The 20,601-nt window shown below is 47.6% G+C and overlaps 1 long non-coding RNA gene across 2 annotated transcripts in view; it reads left to right on the forward strand.

Annotated features, from left to right (window-relative positions):
* Nucleotides 1–1,037: 1,037 nt before the first annotated feature.
* Nucleotides 1,038–20,601, forward strand: part of LOC123277101 (uncharacterized) — a 102,545-nt gene continuing 82,981 nt past the window's right edge. For both annotated transcript variants that reach the window (XR_011502710.1, XR_011502711.1), the window contains exon 1: nucleotides 1,038–1,288. This is a non-coding gene — a long non-coding RNA (uncharacterized lncRNA). The remainder of the gene's footprint in view (nucleotides 1,289–20,601) is intronic.

The following is a 20,601-nucleotide window of genomic DNA, read 5'->3' on the forward strand; positions in this document are numbered from 1 at the left end:
AATGGCAAGATTTCATCCTTTTTTATGCCTGAGTAGTATTCCATTGTGTAGACCACATCTTCTTTATCCATTCATCTGTTGATGGGCACTTACGTTGTTTCCAAATCTTGGCTATTGCGAATAATGCTGCAGTGAACAAGGGTGCAAAAGTTGTTGGCCATTTATTATCAACAGCTTTAAGAATGTTGTTCATTCAACAAACATTCATCAATGGTCTACTAAGTGTCTAATATTCTAGGAGCTAGGTATGTAGTAGTGAATAAAGTCGAATGACAACAAAAAGAAATGCCACCCTCATGGAATTTACATTCTCGTTGGAGGAGACCAGCAATACATAAAGAAATTATGTTTTAGAGAAAAGTAAATGGGAGAAAGTGGATAGGAAGAACCAGAGGATAATTTCTCATGTGACTAGGGCCAGCTACCCCAAGGCGACATTTGAGCAAAAGACGGAAGTAGGTGAGGGAGCAAGTCACACAAATCCTAGAGGAAGGGTATTCCAGGCAGTAGGACAAATAGTACAAAGGGCTTGAGGTGGGGGTACATCTGGGCTTGCCAGAGAAAATACAGGAAATACTAATTTTAGATAAACAACACATAATTTTTAAATACAGTCACGCACCACGTAAGGACGAACTGCATATACGCTGGTGGTCCCATAGGATCAGTACCATTCAGCCTAGGTGTGTGGAACGCTATACCATCTAGGTTTGTGTAAGCGCACTCTGTGTTGTTCGCACCACAATGAAATCGCCTAATGATGCACTTTTCAGAACATGTCCCCATTGTTATCGGGTACGTGATTGTATGTGATATGCAAAATTTGGGGTGTATTTATGCTCAAAATTAGTGTCCTCTTTTTTATTTCCTAAATCTGGCGACTGTAGCATATCTGAGGGAGTGAAAGAAGGCCAGTGTGTGGAGTGAGGGAAGAAAGGGAAAGCAGAAGTAGGTGAGGTGAGAGAAGCACCGGGGCCGAGTGGGCCGGCCTTGAGGCGACTGTAGAAACTTTGACTCCAACTGAGCCTGGACGTCACTGAGGGGTCTGAGCAGAGGGTGCTCTGACCTTTCCCAGAGTCTAACAGCCGGCTGGCCCGTGTGTTCCCGTAGGAGGACAAGGGCAGAAGCACGGGGACCGGCTAGGAGGCTCTCGCACAAATCCAGCTGAGACAGCCGGGCGGTGAGAGCCTGGGAATATTCTGACGGCGACCACGGTGTTTGCGGACGCATTGGATGTGGGGCGATAGCAAAAGAGAAGGACTGGGGACCGAGGAAGGATGACACTGCCGTAAGTGAAATGGGGAGACTTCAGGTGGAGCAGGATGTTCAGGCGGAGGGAGGATGCCGAGCGCATCTGTGGTGTGCTCAGTTGGCGATGTGCGTTCCACGTCCCAGGGGAAATGTCAAGCCGGCCGTTGGCGTTGTCCTCTTTCCCCCACGTGGAAAGGGGAAATGAAAGCAAGGGTGGGGAACGGGCGCGGAGGTGGTTTGGAAGAAGGTGATGTTCTCAGCCCCGCTTTGGGGGACTCGAGTGAGGGGAGCGCGGCCACCACCTGTCGGGTGCCCCCAGCGGCCGAGGCCCAGCTGGTCAGCACACTCCACCCCTCCCGGGGGCGCCTGGTCCTGGCAGTGGGGCCGTGAACCCGTCCCCGCCCTTCCCTCGGGGCAGGGGAGCTGCGAGGGAAGCAGACGGAGTTCCTCTCCCCACAGATGACCTCAGAATGAAAAGAAGTCTCTCGGGAGGCGTGCCACCGTCCCTATGATTATGTCTGTTGTTCCCGACGAGTCCTGAGCCCAGCGCTGAGGCCGCAGCAGGCCCGTCCCCTCCCCGCCCCGGCCGGAGCCGAGCCGGTCCTTCCGTCTGGTCCACGGAGCCCAGCGACTTCCTCGGAGCCTCGGCCGTGGAGGCTATCATTCCATCTCTCCCACCCACGGGATCTTGGCTCCTCCTCAAGGCTCTTTCGCATTTTCCCACAGTTCCCTTCCCGAATCTTTTCCTGTCAGCGTCTCTGTTTTCTCCTCCCGTCCTCCGTAGGTTCTGTGAGAACTTGGCAGTCTTCTGTCGGGCTTGTTTTGTTGCTTATGCTCCTCCCCCATTCTATTTCTATGGCTTGTTACATACTGAGATTTGCTGTGCATTTTTGTTCTGTCTGACTCTAATCAATAGGGCCCAGAATGGCGTTTGTTTTTTTTTAACCTTCATTATGTTATTTGTGGGTTTCTCAGTTTCATTCAGAAATCAATTATACATCCCTAATAATGAAACTTAATTTGGGCGAGTTTTGGTGATTCTCTCCATGCCAAGTCCACGGTAAGACTGCCAACTGGGATAAGATATAGAACAATTGCCATTAATATTTTGTTTCAGGATTGTCAAACTCCACTTGAAAGTCTCCCACTGGGTTTATCTGGGGAAGAAGTGATGTGATCCAGAGCTCTGGATGTAGGAGACATACCTGGTTCAAGCCACTTGGTTTCAGTTGTCTAATGACTCTAGGTTAATGGCAACTCAGAATCCAGCTCCACATGGTAGCCGGCTCCCTCGGTCTGGACCTCTCTGTCTGCCAATTAGCTGGGTTTGAATTCAAAAGCCTTTTTCTTTGATGCCAGTTATTGCTGATTATCTTGGCAAATTCCCACTCTACTGCTCTGTTCAAGTGTGAGTTTTCAAGCTCCATCCATTGGTATCTCAAACGAGTTCTCCCTTTCCGGTCTGAGGGGAATGTGATATGGGTGACGTTCCCGGGAAAGCAGTGCCTCAACAGGCACTGAGCGCCTTCGGATGGTCCTACACAGGCCTTCCTGACAGCGAAGTTGGCTTCGTCGCCAGTGTTTTTGTGGTGAGTGCTGTTGGCCTTATCTTTTGTAGGCCACCCTGACTTTGGCATCTACATTTTTCAAATTGGTTGATTGGGAAAATATGATGTGGATTCCTTTTTTTTTTGTCAGCTGCCACGTATTGAGCTCAGTCTGTGCCAGGCACTGCGCCAGTCTTTCACGGAGAAGATGCATTCAGTTCTCACAGCCCGTTTTTAGGCGGAGACTGATCCTCAGAGAGGGAGACAACCTGCCCGGGTTAGAGCTAGTGTGGGGACCCAGAGTTTGAGCCAGAGCTGTCTGATTCTGGAACATGTGTTCTTAAGGACAAAACTTCCTGAGACGATATGGGGTTTAAACTAAATCAGCGGAAGAGAATCAAGACAATTCCTTTCCCCTCTCCCAAAGAGTTTAGTTTCCCTGGAAAATTTCCGACGACGGTGACACTCATTTGAGCTCTAACAGTTAGGGTCCCTGTGCAATATCCTTTCTCTATTCCCAGAGTCAGGACTCTGATCAGCCAAAGAAATCCTGAATCTCTAAGCTGCTAATTTTAAAAAAATATTATTTGGAATATAGTGACGTCCTGAATCAGAAACCCAGCGTATTGTACATCAGCAACAGACTAAATAGCTACTAACTGCCGAGCTCTGGGGAACATGTACCCCTTGGAGACAGACAAATTCTCCCATGATTCTCCCCAGTGATTGTTATAATCCTGATGCATAGAAGAGATGCTCAATACATCGCTGACAGGTTAGCTCAGGTTAAAAGTTGAGGTAGAGGGCCGGCCCGGGGGCACAGTGGTTAAGTGTGCACGTTCCACTTCGGCGGCCCAGGGTTCACCAGTTCAGATCTCGGGTGCGGAGGTGGCATCGCTTGGCACGCCATGCTGTGGCAGGCGTCCCACATATAAAGTAGAGGAAGATGGGCATGGATGTTAGCTCAGGGCTAATCTTCCTCAAAAAAAAAAAAAGGAGGTAAGGAGGTAGAGGGGGCCGGCCCTTTGGCAGAGTGGTTAAGTCCACGGGCTCCGCTTTGGTGACCTGAGGTTCACTGGTTCAGATCCTAGGTGTGGGCCTACACATCACTCATCGAGCCATGTCATGGCGGCATCCCACACAGCAGAAGTAGAAGGACTTACCGCTAGGATATTCAGCCACGTACTGGGGCTTTGGGGAGAAAAAACAAAAAAGGAGGATTGGCAACAGATGTTAGCTCAGGGCCAATTTTCCGCACCAAAAAACCGAAAAAAACACAGGACCACAGTTGACCCACAGGGTATTATAGCCAGCAGCTGGACCCTGTGGCACAAGGATACCCTCTTAAAAAAAAAAATGGAAGTAGAAGATAAGAGAGTGATTTATCTTATCTTTACCATTGTTCCCAGCAGTAGGTCAGAAGATGAATTCCAAATGAGAAGGTGAACTCAACTGGCCCCTTTCAATGTGTGCTTGATGGGGCGTTTCTGATGGGGCTTTTATTGGTCAAGCTTGAAAGGTCGTCTTTTCAGAAAGGTCAAATTCCCCATTATCAAGGAATAGGGAAATCAGGCTAGAAACTGCGAGGACTTGTGCTGCTTTAGGGTTCTTCCTTTCTGATTGCTTACACGTAAGAAAGAAATAGAGAAAATTTACAGAGGACAGGCGGGACGTCCACATGGAAATAAGGCTTTATCATGTTTCCCCTCTACTGCCTGCTATGATTGCCTATCTGAATGCAAGGAAAAGGGACCAAAAGCAATGTGGCAACAAATATAATTCACTAGTTTCTTCTCCTGCCCTCAGCCTGCTGGGGCTCATAGTGTGGCGGTGATGGGCTCAGAGTCCAGAGTCCAACAGCTCTGGGATTGAATCTGGGTTCCTTCACATATTGGCTTGATTTTGGCAAGTGACACAATCTCTCTAACTCATAGTTTCCCAATTATAAAGTAGGGATGAAAATAGTACTTATATCTATGATTACTATGACGATTAAAAGAATTCATGTCTGTAAAACATTTAGTAGGGTACCTGGCTTATGGTAAGTATTGAATAGATGGTAGCTGCTTTTAAAAAAAATTGCTATTATTGCAGAAAAGATGCTAGTTCATTACCTGAAAATACTGGAAGAAATGAGGATGGCAGTTCATAAAGAGAAGTGGGAAGATAATACGGACTCCCTGATACCAATTGTATGTAAATCATTGAGCAGTGTGCCAAGGATCCTACTATAATTCTGTGCTGTGAGAGAAGACTGAATCACTTCCATTTCCATCAGTGAACGCTGAGGGCGATAATAGGGTGTGGACCAATAAATCTTGCCTGTCTACCTGGAAATGACTAATCTCCTTTCTCTAATTTAATAAAGCAGGATGATGTTGGAATGGGTACGAAGAGAGAATATGAAAATGGCCCACAGGGAAGCAGGGCTGGAAGGGGAGGAAAGGTGCTAAGGTCAGCCCTGGTCTGCCTTTCTGATCTCTGACTAGAACATCCAGCTGATATCCAATGTGCTCTAACAACTCGAGTTACCAGGCACAGATCAGAGCTCTGAATTGTGCTGTGTGTCGTAAGAGGGCCTAATTCCCAGTCTCTTAGCCAGCAAGGGCTAGATTTCTTAGCCAAGCTCATCTTGAGGACCAAGGCCTGGGTGATGTTTTTGGAGGGGTGGTATATTCTTTTATTATAAGGTATATAGGAAGCTATATGACCATTTGTAGACTTGGATGAGGAGAGAAATTGCATTGAAAAGGTCCCCTTGGAGTGGAGGAAAATGCCTTTGAACTCTGCAGCTCAGGGGTCACGCCTATTCTCTCGTGCTGAAGGCTGAGCAGAGAGGCCGAGGACCATGTCACCTCCGTGAACAGGAATGTGGGCAATTAGAGAATTCCTTCTCGTCCTCTCTGGATGTTTGCTTTCGACTCTGACACGTGATTGATGAACTATATTTAGCTTTGAGATTAGCATTTGGAAGGCACCCTGATTTTGTTTAAAACTGAAACGACAACTTCAGTATTGGACTGTGGCTGTGGGTGATTCTTCAGATTGTGTGGGACTCCTCCACCAGTTGCTGTAAACTCACCACCCTTCCCAAATGTAGGTGTTGGGTTTCCATCTTCTTAAATTGAAATGACTGCCAAATTCATTCCAACTTTCATACTCACATGAGTAGTCTACTTCCTCTAAGCCAGCCATGCAAATTCTCCAGATACCAAACACCAGCTGGAGATTCAGGGCAGCATCAGGTCTCGTTTCTCCTCTGCTGACCTCTCCACCCCCGCCCCAGCTAATGTGGAAGGATTCAGATAACTCCTCAAGACAACAGGCTAGTGGACACTGCCAGAGTGTCCTCAATGCCAGTTCAGCTGCTAAGTTTTCTGAATCATAAAATCAATGCTTATCCTGTGTTCTCCACCCCGGGTGCATTCCCCTGCCCTGGTGCTCTGGCTCGCCTCTGCCAAAGGATGTGCCTCATTCTCTTGTGCCTTGTTTGGCTGCCCTGTCTCCAGCTCTGTTGAGACTGTCTGTGGGTGGTTTCCCTGTACTAGGATGACAAGGGCAAAGGTCAAAAGCTTCCATGAATCATTTCCTCTTTGCTGCACGCAGTGGATGGTTTTCTGGGTGAGTCACTGAGATGCCAAACACAGGAGGGATTTTCTTCACATAGAGGCCCCGAGGCTCCGCTATGCCCTGAATTGGAGGAACTAAATTCTTAATATTCCCTTAAAAATTTCTGAGTTTTTCCCATTGATTTCATAACCCCATTTGTATCCCCTTTCTTTGTGTCTGATGATTCTGATTGGTGAACACTGCCTACACCTTGGAGAACTTTCTGGTATCCTGTGGAACCCCACTGAATTCTGACTCTAGAATAATTGGACTCTTAAAAATACATTCTAAACATACTCTGGTATCAAAGCAATCTCTGGTCTGTCATCTCTCCTGGAGTATAACAGCAGCCTACTCGTGGTTCCTCAAAAATCTGCCCTCCCCTTTTTCTTCCAGAATAACAATCTATGGGGAGAACACAAACAACTGAGAAAGATGTTTAAATACCTAGACCTAAGCTTCTTCATTTTCTCAACGAAGGGAGGGTTATAATTTTCTTTCTGATTTGGCCTTGTAAAAATTATGAAATAGAATACACAAACAGAAAACATAAATATCTAGTATAACGAATAATTACAAAGCGAACACCTCTCAATCAAGAAATGGCACGTGGCCAGCCCTGAAGCCCTCCTTTGTTTACCTTCTTGAACACACCCTTCCCTCGCTTCCAGGAGTAACACCACCCCGAGTTTGGTGGTGATCATTTCCTTGCTTTTCTGACCACCCATGTATACAAGGTTGTTATTTTCTAAAGCAGTATCGCTTCCATCTTCTGCCGGGGACACTGTCTATTTCATTTGTGTTAAGTAATGACCATGGGATGACACTGGGCTGGAGTTGTGTATATACACTGCTCTCTCCCCCACCCCAAATTCCACACAACTGCTTATTCTTGTTTACTGTGTCATGAACTAACAATACTCCTCCTACGACACATGTTTAAAATAATGACAGCGAGAAGGGGAAACAAGCATGAAACTTTCCGTGGTCTCTCTCCTGCATTCTGGGTTTCCTGACCCACAAGTAGAGTTATGTAATTTTGTGATGAGAAATAGGAACCCCTCCTCCAACCATACCATCTCCCCTCTTTAATTTCCCTGGGAAGTAACCCAGCAAGTTCTAAAATCTGCAGAACTTGTACATGAAGACACCCCTTTTACTGGTCCTGTACTGTCCCCGCTTTGCTTCCTACTGTGGGACCGTGTGTGCCTTTTCGAAGATTTCATCACACTCTTCACTGCCACTCATCCCAAGGATTCTTTGACCTTCTTTGGTCTGACTCATTCTCTGCTGAGTTAGGGAAAAAGATAAGTGGGAATGGTCCTTACAACCTGGTTTTTGGCCATTTTTACTTCCTTGTCTTCCTTCATTTCCTTGATTGCTGCCGTCAGGCAGGTTTGTAGCCGAGGGGAAGGAAAGCTAACATTGATCGCACCCCTAATTGGCGCTATGTACTTTTGAGTCCATTATCTTGTGAAACACTAACAACGCTGAGGGATAATTGTTTCTTGTCTTCATTTTGTAACGAAGACCACTGAGGTGCAGAGAGGTTAAGAAACTGTTCAGGATCACATAGTTAGAAATGGGCCTAACTGGGAATTCGAAGGTCTGACTCCAAAGCTAAGTTCTCTATCAAGCTGCCTCTCATTACCTTTGCCTGATGACCTTGGAGTGCCCTTGGCAACCATTTTTTAAAGCGCTTCCATTTCTATTAGAATGGAACGTCCTTGGGTTTATTAGTAGTAATGGGCTTGAGGTCCCAAACATTCTTCTTCTTTAGGGCGCTGGCTCAGGCCTGGAACCTGCAGGATAAAGGGCTTCGGGTTATGGGAGCTCCGTCAGGGCTGGAGGGAGGACGGTCAGTCTTGGAAGTTCTCATCTGATCAGGCCACTTTCTGTGCTTCCTGATGTCACAGGTCTGGCTGTGACCTGGTGCTCGGAGCCTGCAGTGGGTGTTATAAGTTTCCTGTCTGAAAAACTAATTAGAAGACAGCAAAGATGATGGGAGGGGGTCATGCCGGAAACGTCTGCTGTGCTGTGGTCTGCCCACAGCGGAGTACCCCTGGGTGACTCGCCATCCATGCTGGACCTTAGCCAAGATGTGGTCACTGAAGCACCGCAAGGATTCAGGTTTTGCCTGCAGGGCAGCTCCCCAGCGTGGTTCCCGTGGCCAGAGTTTCCCCACGACAGGATGGCAGGGTAACCGCCTGTGTGAAACGGTTCGGTCAGCCGAGGAGCAGATGTTGGGAAAACAGACAAGGCAGAGATTGAGTTTTGGAGTGTGTCTGGAGGTGGAATTAACAGGGCACATTAAAGTTATTTTCAGAGGCGCTTATGAATTGTCTCAGTGCATGCCTCTCACTTCAGGAGGAGGAACGCCTGAGTCACACTCAACATGGGACCTGAACGAGGCTCAGAGCCTGTCACAGAGGCCAGGACCTGGGGCCAGTGGCTTTCATTCCCCACATGAGGTTTGCTGCCCAGTGTTAAAGGCGTTTTTCTGAGGAGGAGGTTGGAGAGAGAGCAATGATGGCAGCTCCTGCTTTAACACGTCCCTGGGAAATTTGGACCTGTGTGAGATGAGGAACAATTTTCTATCCTCCTCCTGACCCAGGGTCTACAATGCCTCTGAAGTGATACATCTGTGTTATCCTCTTATGAAACGCTTTCCCCTCTTTTGTAACATGTATGTTGTGTAATTTGTTCATTCTTTTTATAAAATTTTTCTTTTTCTTTTTTTCTTTTTGCTGAGGAAGATTCTCCCTGAGCTAACATCTGTTGCCAATCTTCTTTTTTTTGTATGTGAGCAGTTGTCACAGCATGGCCACTGACAGATGAGTGGTTTAGGTCTGCACCTGGGAACTGAACCCCGGCTGCCAAATTGGAGAGTGCCGAACTTAACCACTAGGCTACCAGGGCTGTTCATTCTTGATTCATCATTTAATCAACAAATATCTTTTGAACTCACACTAAATGCCAGCCCTGTCTTAGAGCCTGGTGTTACACAAATGAACAATAGAGATGAACAGCACAATTCATTTCATTTTTAAGTTTTCATTTTATCAATGAACTTTTAAAATACAATTATGTAATCATAAGTGCTAAGAAAAAAATGCCTTGTGTGACAATCAGGTGTAGGGAAATACTGAGATTTCGCTAGGAGACGGAGTGCGAGCCTCATGGGAAATAGCCACACGTGTCATTTTCCTCACTCTTCTTGCTGTTTCTATACTGGCAGCAAAGTCTTGGATTATGTTTTTGTGAACTAGTCCTTTCTCTAAGGCATTGTAGGACCATTATGGGTTTCTTTCCTGACTTTGTGCCAGTTACCGAATCGTCCCCTGAATCTGACAGTTTAGTGTCACACAGTGTTAGAACTAGACGGGTGCCAGTATTTACCTACAAAGAATCGCATTCCAGACGGGCAAGAGATTTGCTCAACATCAGTGGCTGCTTAGTAGCAGCTGATCCTGTTCTTCTGACTCCAAAATGGAATTTCTGCCTGATTTGTCTTCCTGACCTCTGCCTCACAGCTGACTACACTTCACTATGCCACTGGTTCCTCTCTCTATCTGACACGTGTATTTATGTCATGGCTATAGTGACAATATGACTAACATGTATGGAGAGTCCACCATGTGCTGAGCGAAGAGCCGAAGGCTCTATACGCATGATATTATTCGCCCCCACAGCAACCTTGCAAGAGCAGCATTACTATTATTTTCATTTTACAGATGAGAAAACAGAGTTAGAGAGGCCAAGGCAATGGTTCCCTTTACCAGCTTTTAAAAAATAAGATTATCCTGAACAGTGAAACAAATAATGTAGCATTGGATTAAAACTCAGAATAAATAACTATCCGTGAGTCCATACTGAGGTCATAAAATAATTGAATCAATAAATAAATTGAAGAGAAGGGAAAATTCTTCCTTACCAAAGGATTCCAATTAATAAATGAAAAGGGCTGAGGGAAAGAGAAAATCACCCTTAGGACACCATAGTAACAGGCGCTGCAGGCAGCGGCCTGTGAAGGTTTGAGGACAAACACAGTATTTGCAGAGTCTCAAAATATCTCCCTCAAAACATTTATTAATTAAAAAAGGAAAAATAGTAACTTTACAATTGATAGCATTACTAGTAAGCCAGCAGATGCCGCCTCGACTAAGCGATCGAGGTTAACGTCACCAGTAATAAGATAAATGATGCCTTGCTCCTGGGCTTCACGCACTGGGAGGGGGGCTTCACTTCTTCGGTGTCCTTGCTAAAAACGTGTGACATCGGTCTCATCAGGAGAAAACATCAAACACAAATTAAGCAACATTCTACAAATCATCTCCCACTACTCTTCAAAAGTGTCACGGGCACGAAACTCAAGGAAAGACTGAGGAACTGTCACAGTTTAGAGGAGACAAAGGGGACGTGACAACTCAGTGAGATGGGGGATCCTGGGAGAGAAAAAGGTCAGCAGAAAAATTGGCGAAAACTGGATACGTATCACTCCAGGTAAGTACAGCAGCGTATCAATGTCAGTTTCTTAATGTCGACAATTGTATTATGGTTATCCAGATGTGAACCTTAGGACAAGCTAGGTAAATGTTAGATGGAAGCACTGTACCATTTTTGCAACTGTTTGGTAAGTCTGAAGTTATTTCAAAATTGAGAGTTAGGAGGTGGATTGTAAGGTAGTTTGCTAGGCCTTACCTTAGACTTCCTAAATTAGAATTTTTCAGGTGGGCATGACCCAGAAATCTGTACTGGGGACCCTGGGGCACAAAGCCACAGAGGGAGGAGGTGGTCAGGGCAGGATCCGCACCAGGTCTGCCTGATTCCCAGTGCCAGATGGAAGAATTAACCACATTTGAGACAAAAATGCTCAGTGCAAAATATTGTATTTTTATATCCTTTTTAAAAATATACAGAGATCTATGGATTTAATGATTGACTAGAACTAAAGACTAAATCCTTCTTCCTGACCTTACTCCCAAATCATCCTCTTTTTTGTTTTAAATAGGCAGTGTAATCATCCCAATCAAAGACTGTACATATGAGTCAGATGCCAAAGCCTGCTCCATTGTCGGTAGAGAGGAGCTCGAAGCTCTGATTGTGAATGCCACTGTTGTGAAGGATGGTCAAATAATAAGAATATATACACATTGTGGACTAAATAAAAAGAGCTAAACCAACTTTAAACGTCATTACCCACGTGTGGTAACAGTCGGGCCTGTTTTAGTCATCTCCTCTCTTACCTGGCACAGCTCTTCTCTCACACTGCATGAGGGCCTGGCGAGTAGAAGCCCCCAGCAGGTTGAAATTACCCACACCTGGGGGCACTGGTTGCCAAAGGGGTGTGGCGAGGAGGTTGTCACGAGGGCTCGGAGCCCGTCTTCTTCCTCCTCAGTAACTTTCCTACCAGGCACCGTATCAGTCCCTAGAGGTCTAGAGGTGAATGTGTCACAATCCTTGCTTTCAAGTAACTCCTGCCCTAGGTCAGGTGAGGGAGCTATGCATGGTTCAGAACTGGGGGTCAGACGAGTATGGGCAAAAGGGAGGAAAACATTGCTAGTGGAACAAAAACTGACCATCACCATTTTTACACACTAGGAAGGTGACATAACTTATCCAGGTGTGACGGCTCTATTCTATTCTAGAAACTGGACTTGACCTCCTCCTTTCGGAATAGTAGACCTTTCCTCCAAGGGTGGGGCTGTGGTCTGGGGAGAGAGGATAGAATTCAGAGACAGCTTTTCGCTCTGTATAATAAGTCACAGGAATTGAGGACTGTTACCTGGTACCTCAAAGGCAACTGGAAACAAGCAGGAGTGTGGATGCTGGGTGCAGCCAAATATGTCAGAGGAAGGATGATTTGGAAGGGGTGGGGTGAGTGGACATTTTGCCACAAATGGAAATGGAGAATTCGAGAATTAAAATCTAACGTGGTAGCATCTTGTGCTGGTTGTAATGGGACCGCAGAGGAGAGGATCTGACTTACTTTGATGGGGCGAGGTTGAGAGTTTAGCGGCATGAAAACTTCACAGAGTACAGGATGTGTGAAGTTAATCCTAGAATATGAGTAGGAATTCATCAAATGTCTGAAGGGAAAAGAGTTTTCCAGAAAAAGGGCTCATATATTAGCCAGCAACAGCCCTACTCCCCAGCACCTTTTGAGTTTTCCTTTGAGAGAGATCTTGTATCCGTATAAGGCTCCTGCCAAAACACAAGTAAGTTCCCTGGGAGGATATTATGATCTTGTAGCAACAGTTTCCAAGTGAGTTTTGTCAAAGGGGACTCAGCTCTGGGAGGTCAAGTCCAAGTCTTACTATTACCCCCATTTGGGGCTGAGATGGGGGTCCTGGGGACCCAGGGGGATGCAGAAGAACCGTGGTACCTGAGGAAGGGAATGTGTGTGTTGTGGGGGGGACAGGGCCCCAAACAGACTATGAAGACAAACATTACTTCCTGAGCCATGCTGGCTTTGACAAAATGGCTTTTCCCTAGTGTGGATGGGAGATGACTAACAATTTTACCACTTCAAACCATTACTACATTTGAAATGAAAACCACGCAGAACAAAAAATGTGACAGTAAAAATAAAATGTCTAGTCATTATTGGGAACTCATTGTGTACTTTATATGCAATTTCTCATTTCAAACTTCCCACCATCTGGTGAAACAGATACTGTCGTTAGCATCTCTATTTTGCAGAGGAAGGAACAGAAAAGGAGTAAACTGACTTGGCCATGGTCATAGAGCCAAGAGGGGCAGATCCTGGATCCCAGTCCAAGCTCTTGACCACTAGCTGTCTCTCTGCAGCTGGAAGATTCAAGCCACGATTTGAGCATAATATTAGTGATTGTGTGAACACTAAATGTCTTCTGTGAGTTTCCCTTCCTGGGATTTTGGGTGAGAAAATTCTTTACTGTGCAGTAGTACTGACAGGTCCTGCTCACCAACCGCCAGGTATTCTCCGGTCACCGTGAGCACCTGACATGCGCACCCACGTCCATTTCCCAATGCCCTACTGGCTAAAAATGATGGTAGGCTCACAAGGCAGGACCTGAGCCAATCAAACCTGGAAATCCAACCCCTAGCAAGAGCTTGGGCTGACCTGGTGACTCCGCGCGAGGTTTTCAAGCTCCCCAAGCCTTAGTGTTCCTCAGCAGGGTCATGAGATTGGGTCTCAGATCCCAGCAGTCTCCTCTAATTTTGAGAGAGCTTCAAAATGGTTAAAGTAGAATTTTGTGTGAGGCATGAAGACAAATAAGAAAGAGCTGGTGCCCACAAGGAAGTCAGAGTCCAGCAAGGTGAGGCTCTCAACCGACCCTCATAAATGATGAATGATATAAAGCTTTGCTCCACTCAGTGTGGTTTGTGGCCAAGAACATCGGTGTCACTGGGATGTTAACAATGGAGACTCTCAGGTCTCATGCCAGGCCCACGGGATCAGAATGTGTCTTGTGCCAGGATCCCCAGGGGTTCGGATGCACGAGCGAGTCTGCAGGGCTCTGGTGTAGAGCTCACGGGAGGGAACAGCTGTTGGGTGCAGTGATCAGGAACGTCTTCCAGAGGGGGGACCCTAGACTCAGAAGAAACAAGTAGGCTTTCAACAGGCAGAGAGCAAAAAGAGTGAGTCTGCTGGGGGACACACAAGTTCTCCCCTTGGAATGATTTCGTAGTTCGAGACATTGCACTTCCAAAAACAATGCAAATTTGTGCGTGATCAGGAAACAAGAGTGTCCTTTAGTGGCCAGGTTGGTGTCTGCTAATAGTATTAATTCAGTTCAACAAAATTGTTGGACATCAATTACTGATTATTATTCAACACATGTGTGTTCCAGGTATGTGGATGAAGGGTGAATGAAACAGTTGTGTCCTTTCCCTGAGTTCTGAACCCAGAGGAGGCAGGTCAGAATGCGGGAAAACCACATTCCAGCCATCTAAACATACGGAGTTCTTTAGCCTCTCCATGCCTCAGTTTCCACATCTGACAATGGGATCATAATGGTACCTGCCTCACTGGGTCCACGTGAGGCTTACATGACTAATCTGTTCAGTGACAGCAACATAGGGACGTCTATTATGTACTTGCTATAATTAGTGGTTAGTGTGGCTAGTAACTGAGAATTTTGGCAGAGGTTAAACGTTTCTGAAGATCTTTAGAGACTCTCTAGATTACCAAATCTCCTGTGTTTTCTGCTACCTGATCACACAGAACATTAAACAAGAGGGCAAATAATATTCACCACAGGACCTAGTTACGAGCCCAGACTTTCCTCTTTCGCTGTTTCACCCAGGCTTGTTCCTTGCTAGTTGTGTGACCATGAGCTTCGGCCACTTAACTCCCCAGTCCTCAATTTCCTCATCTGTATCACGGTGATCATCGTTGTGCCTGCACATAGGGTTCTTATCAGGATTAAATGAATTACTGTAAGTAAAGTGCTTAGAACAGGGCCTGATCCATGTTAAGCACTCTATCATCATCGTTAGCTATTATCACCATCATTCTTCTTTTTATTATTTCCCTTGGTTAAAGAGCTATCTGAAAATTAAGCCCCATGTAGGGCATCACTCACATGTCATGTCAAGGCTGGCTCTAACAGTACAGGCTCCTTTATGTGCAAATCTTTGGCTGTTCCACTTCCCTGGATTGATAGGAACTTGACTTGGTTGCTTATTAGGCCACATGAAGTATTGTTAGTCCGTACCCGCTGTGAGAGCAAAAAACAAGATAGGGAATATGTCCTCAAAATCGTTGCTTAAGCACTCCCTTGCCATCACCACCCCCCAAACTCTCTCACACACACTCTCTCTCCAATTTGTGAGTTTGGACATTCTTCCTAAAGTTTATGTCCTTAGCACTGGCAATTTCTTTATGGGGGACAGACAAAGTGTGCCCACAGAGATGTCTACCTACCCTTTAGAATATGGCCGCCGCTCTGAAGATCTCGGTCAGCCAAGGCTCATATTTTCTTTCCTGCTAGGTTGGGTATTTCATTGTCTTACCTTTTTCATTCCCTTTTTATTGCTACACAATGTACTCTTTCACTTTGAGGAGAAAATAGAACACCTGTTGCAGATCTTTGAGGATTTTGTTCTGTGTTTTCTTGTAAAGCCAAACCAGAAACCCCCACTGGCAAAACCAGCTGTGTCTCATATTTAAACATAAAGTGTCAGGGGAAAGAAAAGGGGACTTAGCCAATGAAAACAGTAAACGAGGAGCCAGAATCTGTTTTCAAGATTTATAAGCTGAAAGCAAGTCACACTTTAATGAATATCCAGTGAAACCCATCGTATTCGTGGGAGACAGGCTGTGTTTTCTTACGGACATCCACATGGAATGTGTCTCTTCTGAAACTTGAGTTGTCTCCTCAAAATAATATGCATGTCAGCACATTACAATAAATCTTCTGAAAAGTAGAAAATATACGATGGCTTGGTACTATGGACATTATATTTTTTTCCTCTAAAATGTCAGATTTTTATCTACGGGGACATATTATGAACGAAGAGTTGGCAAAGAAAGCAGGGTCTTATTATGTTTCACCTTACTGTACCCTTGGTCCGAGGGACTTAGGATTTTTAAAACAAGGCCCAAATTTGGTTATAAGGAGTCTGACATGGGCAACATCTGTCTCCGGTGTCTTCAGTACATTTTTCCTGTGTTCCAAATTCTCCTTCAGTCCTGGCTGCCACGAGGGACTCCACCCCCACCTCCCTACCGCTGCCACCCCCAAATGTCACCAGGAAAAGACTGGCTCTTCCTGTGAATATGACCTTTTAGAAGAGTATTTCCATTTAAAATGTTCCTACTAAGCTTGGAAGGAAAGGCTGGTACATTTGGGTATGTAAGGAATTAACAGTGTTTTGTGGGAGTGTCTCCCATCCCAGGGGCACCTGTCATATCATATTCTCTACGCTCCTGGCGACATACAGTGTGCAGTCCCTGGAGAGGGGGATTGTAGGGTTAGCTTCTCAACTCACGTTAGAACACTAACTAGGAGCCTTCCTCTCTGGCCTGGCTGTGTATGGGAGAGACAGACAGAGAGACGATCCTAGAAGTGAGGCAAAGCTGGTCTGACAAGGAAGTGTAGTATCTGTTGGAAATGCCTTCCCCCGGGCAGGATAGGACCCTGTGCTGGAAAAGAGAGTGTGGTCAACCATGTGACAGATACCTACAGCCCTCCACTGTCAGGGCCGTTTTCAAATGGAGCAGAGCTTGAATGCAGAGGTCTCAGCCTGCAAGGGTGGCACTTCCAGAATACAGTCTGAATTTTCCAGAAGCATGCAGAAGTCCTTCCTTTAGCCTGTGAAGGGCGATGATTCGGTAGATCATAGTCCCCAGGTCAGTCCGGCTGTGAGTCCTTTTCCGGGTTGGGGTACACCATACTATGCCAGGACAACTGTTTGGTCTCTAATTTGGGAGGCGATACGTTTGGCGGTTAAGAAGCAGGATTTGTATCAGATTGAAGACAAATAGACAAATCCCTCCAGAGTGGGGGCAGCATCCATCTTGTTTATTGACAGGTGACACCTAGCTCTGTTCCTGGCACAGCACACACTCGGGAACTCTGTGTTGACTCTTGATGGCATGAATAGATGGATGTAATGAATGAACCAAATAACCTGTTTGAAGTCCCAGAGCTGCTATCCTTCAGTTTTATGGCCTCGGGCAGGCTATCCAAGCTCTTTGAGTCTGTTTCCTTATTTGCAAACTTGGAAAAATAATACTTACTTTAAAGTTGGAAGAAATAAAACAATCTGTCTATAGCCCTTAGCACAATGTTTGAATAAAGATAAGCTGTCATTAGAGTGGGAGCAGCAGTTTTAACATTAATAGCTCCCATACTCACAGGATGGGGTTGTTTTCCAGTCGGGAAGGAAGTAAAATATCGGTGTAGATCTTGTGGCAGCCACTTAGAGGATCGACAGAGGAGAGCTGTGCTGCAGTGGAGAGTCCAGACCGAGGAAGTCTTAAGAGGTTTAGATGAGAGACTGTACATGCTTTGGGCTTGGCAAAGAAGGCCAAAATGGCTGGGGCTGGGTTTCAGAAAACTTTGGTCAGTTTAAACAGGAGATTGGCCTTTGCGAAGTCACAGATGTGTCCCACCTCAAAGCTCAAGCCATTTCTGCCACACGTGCCACACATGCCTACCTATATAGAGCAGGGGGACTAGATCCAAGAATGAGTGTGTGTGTGTGTGTGTGTGTGTGGAAGGCATTGCCTGGTTGGTAACAGAGACAAAGAAAGTGGCGGGGGGGGGGGGGGGGGGGGGGGGGGGGTGGGGGGACGCGGGGGGAGGAAGGGGAGGGCGTGTGTTATTACAGTAAATTCCTGCTCTTTCTCCGTCTGGCTGGGGCCAGCTATCCCTACGGCCTTCCCGGCGGGAAGCACGGCGGATATGCTGACACACTGGCTTCTCTAATCCTTTATGTGTGCTCATTCCTTCCGGTGAAAAACGATGCTGTTTGCCGTCATTGATCTAAAGAGGAGAGAGAACCGCAAGAGACTGTCGAGGCCATGAATGTGTCTTCTTAGGGACTGCAGATAAAAATTCTAATTTTTACAACTCCTCTCTCCATTTTATCGATGGGAAAACTGAGACTTTGGTTAAGTAACTTGGTTAGTGTGTCTTGAAATCTGGATTCAAATTCGGGTCTTCTGACTTCCAAGCCAATGCTCTTCGCAGGACTGTAGTGCCGTGAGGATTCAAAGCTCGACAAGACCCCCGCCTCCGCCTGTCTTCCTCTGCAGTTATCTTTGGCGATGCGCACGAGCTACCTCAGCTCAGCGACGGGCATGGATATGTTGATGGAAAACGATCACTTGCTGCTCCAGGGACGATGGCTGCATCGTAATTCATTAAGAGCAGTGACCTTAAGTCCTTAATATGTGCCAGTCACTGTACTAAGAACGTCACATCCATGATCTCGTTTCACCCACACAACGGGCCTCTGAGCTAGCGCGCGTGCAGTGGGCTGGGATGAGCGCAAGCGCCTGCCCAACTCGCAGCCACGCCTCCCCTCACCTCCCTCGATGGGCCGTCCAGGCCAGAGGTGGCAGGAAAACGGCCCGCGGCCTCTGCTGACTTCCCCGGTTCCAGCTGCTGCACCGGCCCACGCACGGCCGGCGCGGGCCCCTTCTTCCCGCAGGAACCAGGGAGCTCCCCGCAGGCAGCGCGCTCCGCCGGCAGGCCCGCGCCCCCAGCCCCCGACCCCCGCAGCGGTCCCCACCCCCGCAGCGGTCCCCGCCCCCGCCCGGAGCCACCCCCGGCCCCCCTCATCCCCTCCTGCAGCGGTCCCCGCCCGCCTCGCCCCCCCCATGCCCCGGCAGCCGCCCCGGTCCCCCTCCCCTGTTGCAGGAGCAGCCCCTGCCTCGACTCCGCGGGCCGTGGCAGCAGGCGGGGAGCGCTGGGCGGGGAACGCTGGGAGGGGGCTGGCCCTCGCCTCCACGACGCAGAGCCCACTCGGCAGGGCCTCCGGACTCCTGGGTGCTCAGCAGCGCACGGAGAGGGGTCGCTCGGTGGGCCGGAGGTGGGCACGTGCTGGCCGCGAGGCCGGGGCTGCTGCCCAGTCGGAGTGGCCCGTGGCGCCGCCAGGCCGGTGGGCTCCCGCCAGGAGGGCGGCCCGTGGGCGGCCCACTGCTCGCTCGGGCGCTGCCCTGGCCGCGTGGCCGAGGCCTGGCTTCCACAAGGGACTTCCCAGGCCGCGCCGCGCTCGCGCCTGTCCACCCGGGGCCCCAGCCGAGCCGGCACGTGGGCTCCGGGGAACGGGCCGGCCGCGCCGCAGCCGCCGGGCGTCGGTGGAGGCGTTGGGCTCAGGGCCGGGCTGGGCCGCCGAAGCCCCCGGGACGCCGAGCGTCAGAGAAAGCGCGCCGCGGCGGTGCCCGGGCTAGCTGGGGGCGTCGGGGCTTAATGAGCGGCCACGAAACCCATCCTCGCGCCTCCCACCAACGCTGGGAGGCTCAGCGCATTTCCTCTGGTGCAGACGGTTTGAGAGCCTTCTTCCCGGTTGATCTCGGCAAGAGCGCCGTGCCCCGCGCCTTTAGATAAAGATCCACTGGACGTGTCTGTCCAACGATGAAATAAGTGAATGAGCTGCACTTTTCTGAATAGGAATTATTTAGTAATGAAACGGTTGCAATTACTATTAGCAGGAGTTTAATTGTGAGACTAATTTGTGAAAAAATTTAGTGCAGGCTTTGTACAAATGTGGCACCTTCTATCTGAGGATCACAATACATTGTATGCAAACTAACGAACGCTCCTGTGCTCCGTCTGCGCTCAGTCACTGTTGGACACGTTCCTTGGGCATCCAGCGCTCTGGGGCTGGGGTGGGAAGCCAAAGTTTATTTATAAATTGCAGTAAGATGGATGTAGATTAGATCTAAAGAAGGACTTCCTGGTTGTGATGTTATTAAATGCTGGCCTGAATTACTGTGGTGGTTTTTAAAGACTTGAATGATGAGGACTTCCTGCCACTTTGATGGTGCCTTTTTCACCACTAATGAAACCGTCTTCTTCCTCTAGTAGAAGAGGCTGAGTTTCTGGCTTAAACACAAATAGCAAAGTATCAAAGGAAAGAAAGAGAGAGTTGGAGTGGGTGACCTAGGAAAACCCAAATTCTGGGAGGCTGTCCTTTAGGACCCTGGAGTCTGTGTGAAGACCGGGGCAGGAGGAGGTGTGGATGCCTCAATGAACATCAGAAAGAACACATTTTGCTTGGAGTGGACTTTGTTCCTGTCCCTGTTTGCAAATTCAGACTTCCGCTCCCTTTCCCTCCACCCTCACCTACACATTCCAATAAAGGTTATAGACCCCGAGTCTTTAAAAAATAGGACAGACAGACGTCTGGATACATGTGTTTACAGTGGAATTTCATTTCAGGTTCCTGTCTAGTGCTGCCAGATAAACCAGCCCTGATGTCCTACTGTTGCTTCCGCACTTGGTTTATACTGGCCTCACGTTTCTTCTGTCTACCCCTCCTTGGGCAGGGAGAGAAAAGATTTCAGAACACAGCAGGTTCTTTGCAAACGGTCCACGACTATTTTGATGGTGGAAACCCACTCACCTCTCACTCTGTTCCTCCATCCCCTTCCTCTCCCAGCTTCTTGTGGCTTATCAGAACCATCAAAAGTGTCTGTAGCTTTAGTGCTAAACTTTGCGATTAGTTTTCTTCTACCCTTAGGAACCAGTGTCCT

Source organism: Equus asinus, chromosome 4 (genome assembly GCF_041296235.1).
Source record: "Equus asinus isolate D_3611 breed Donkey chromosome 4, EquAss-T2T_v2, whole genome shotgun sequence".
Lineage (NCBI taxonomy): Eukaryota > Metazoa > Chordata > Mammalia > Perissodactyla > Equidae > Equus > Equus asinus.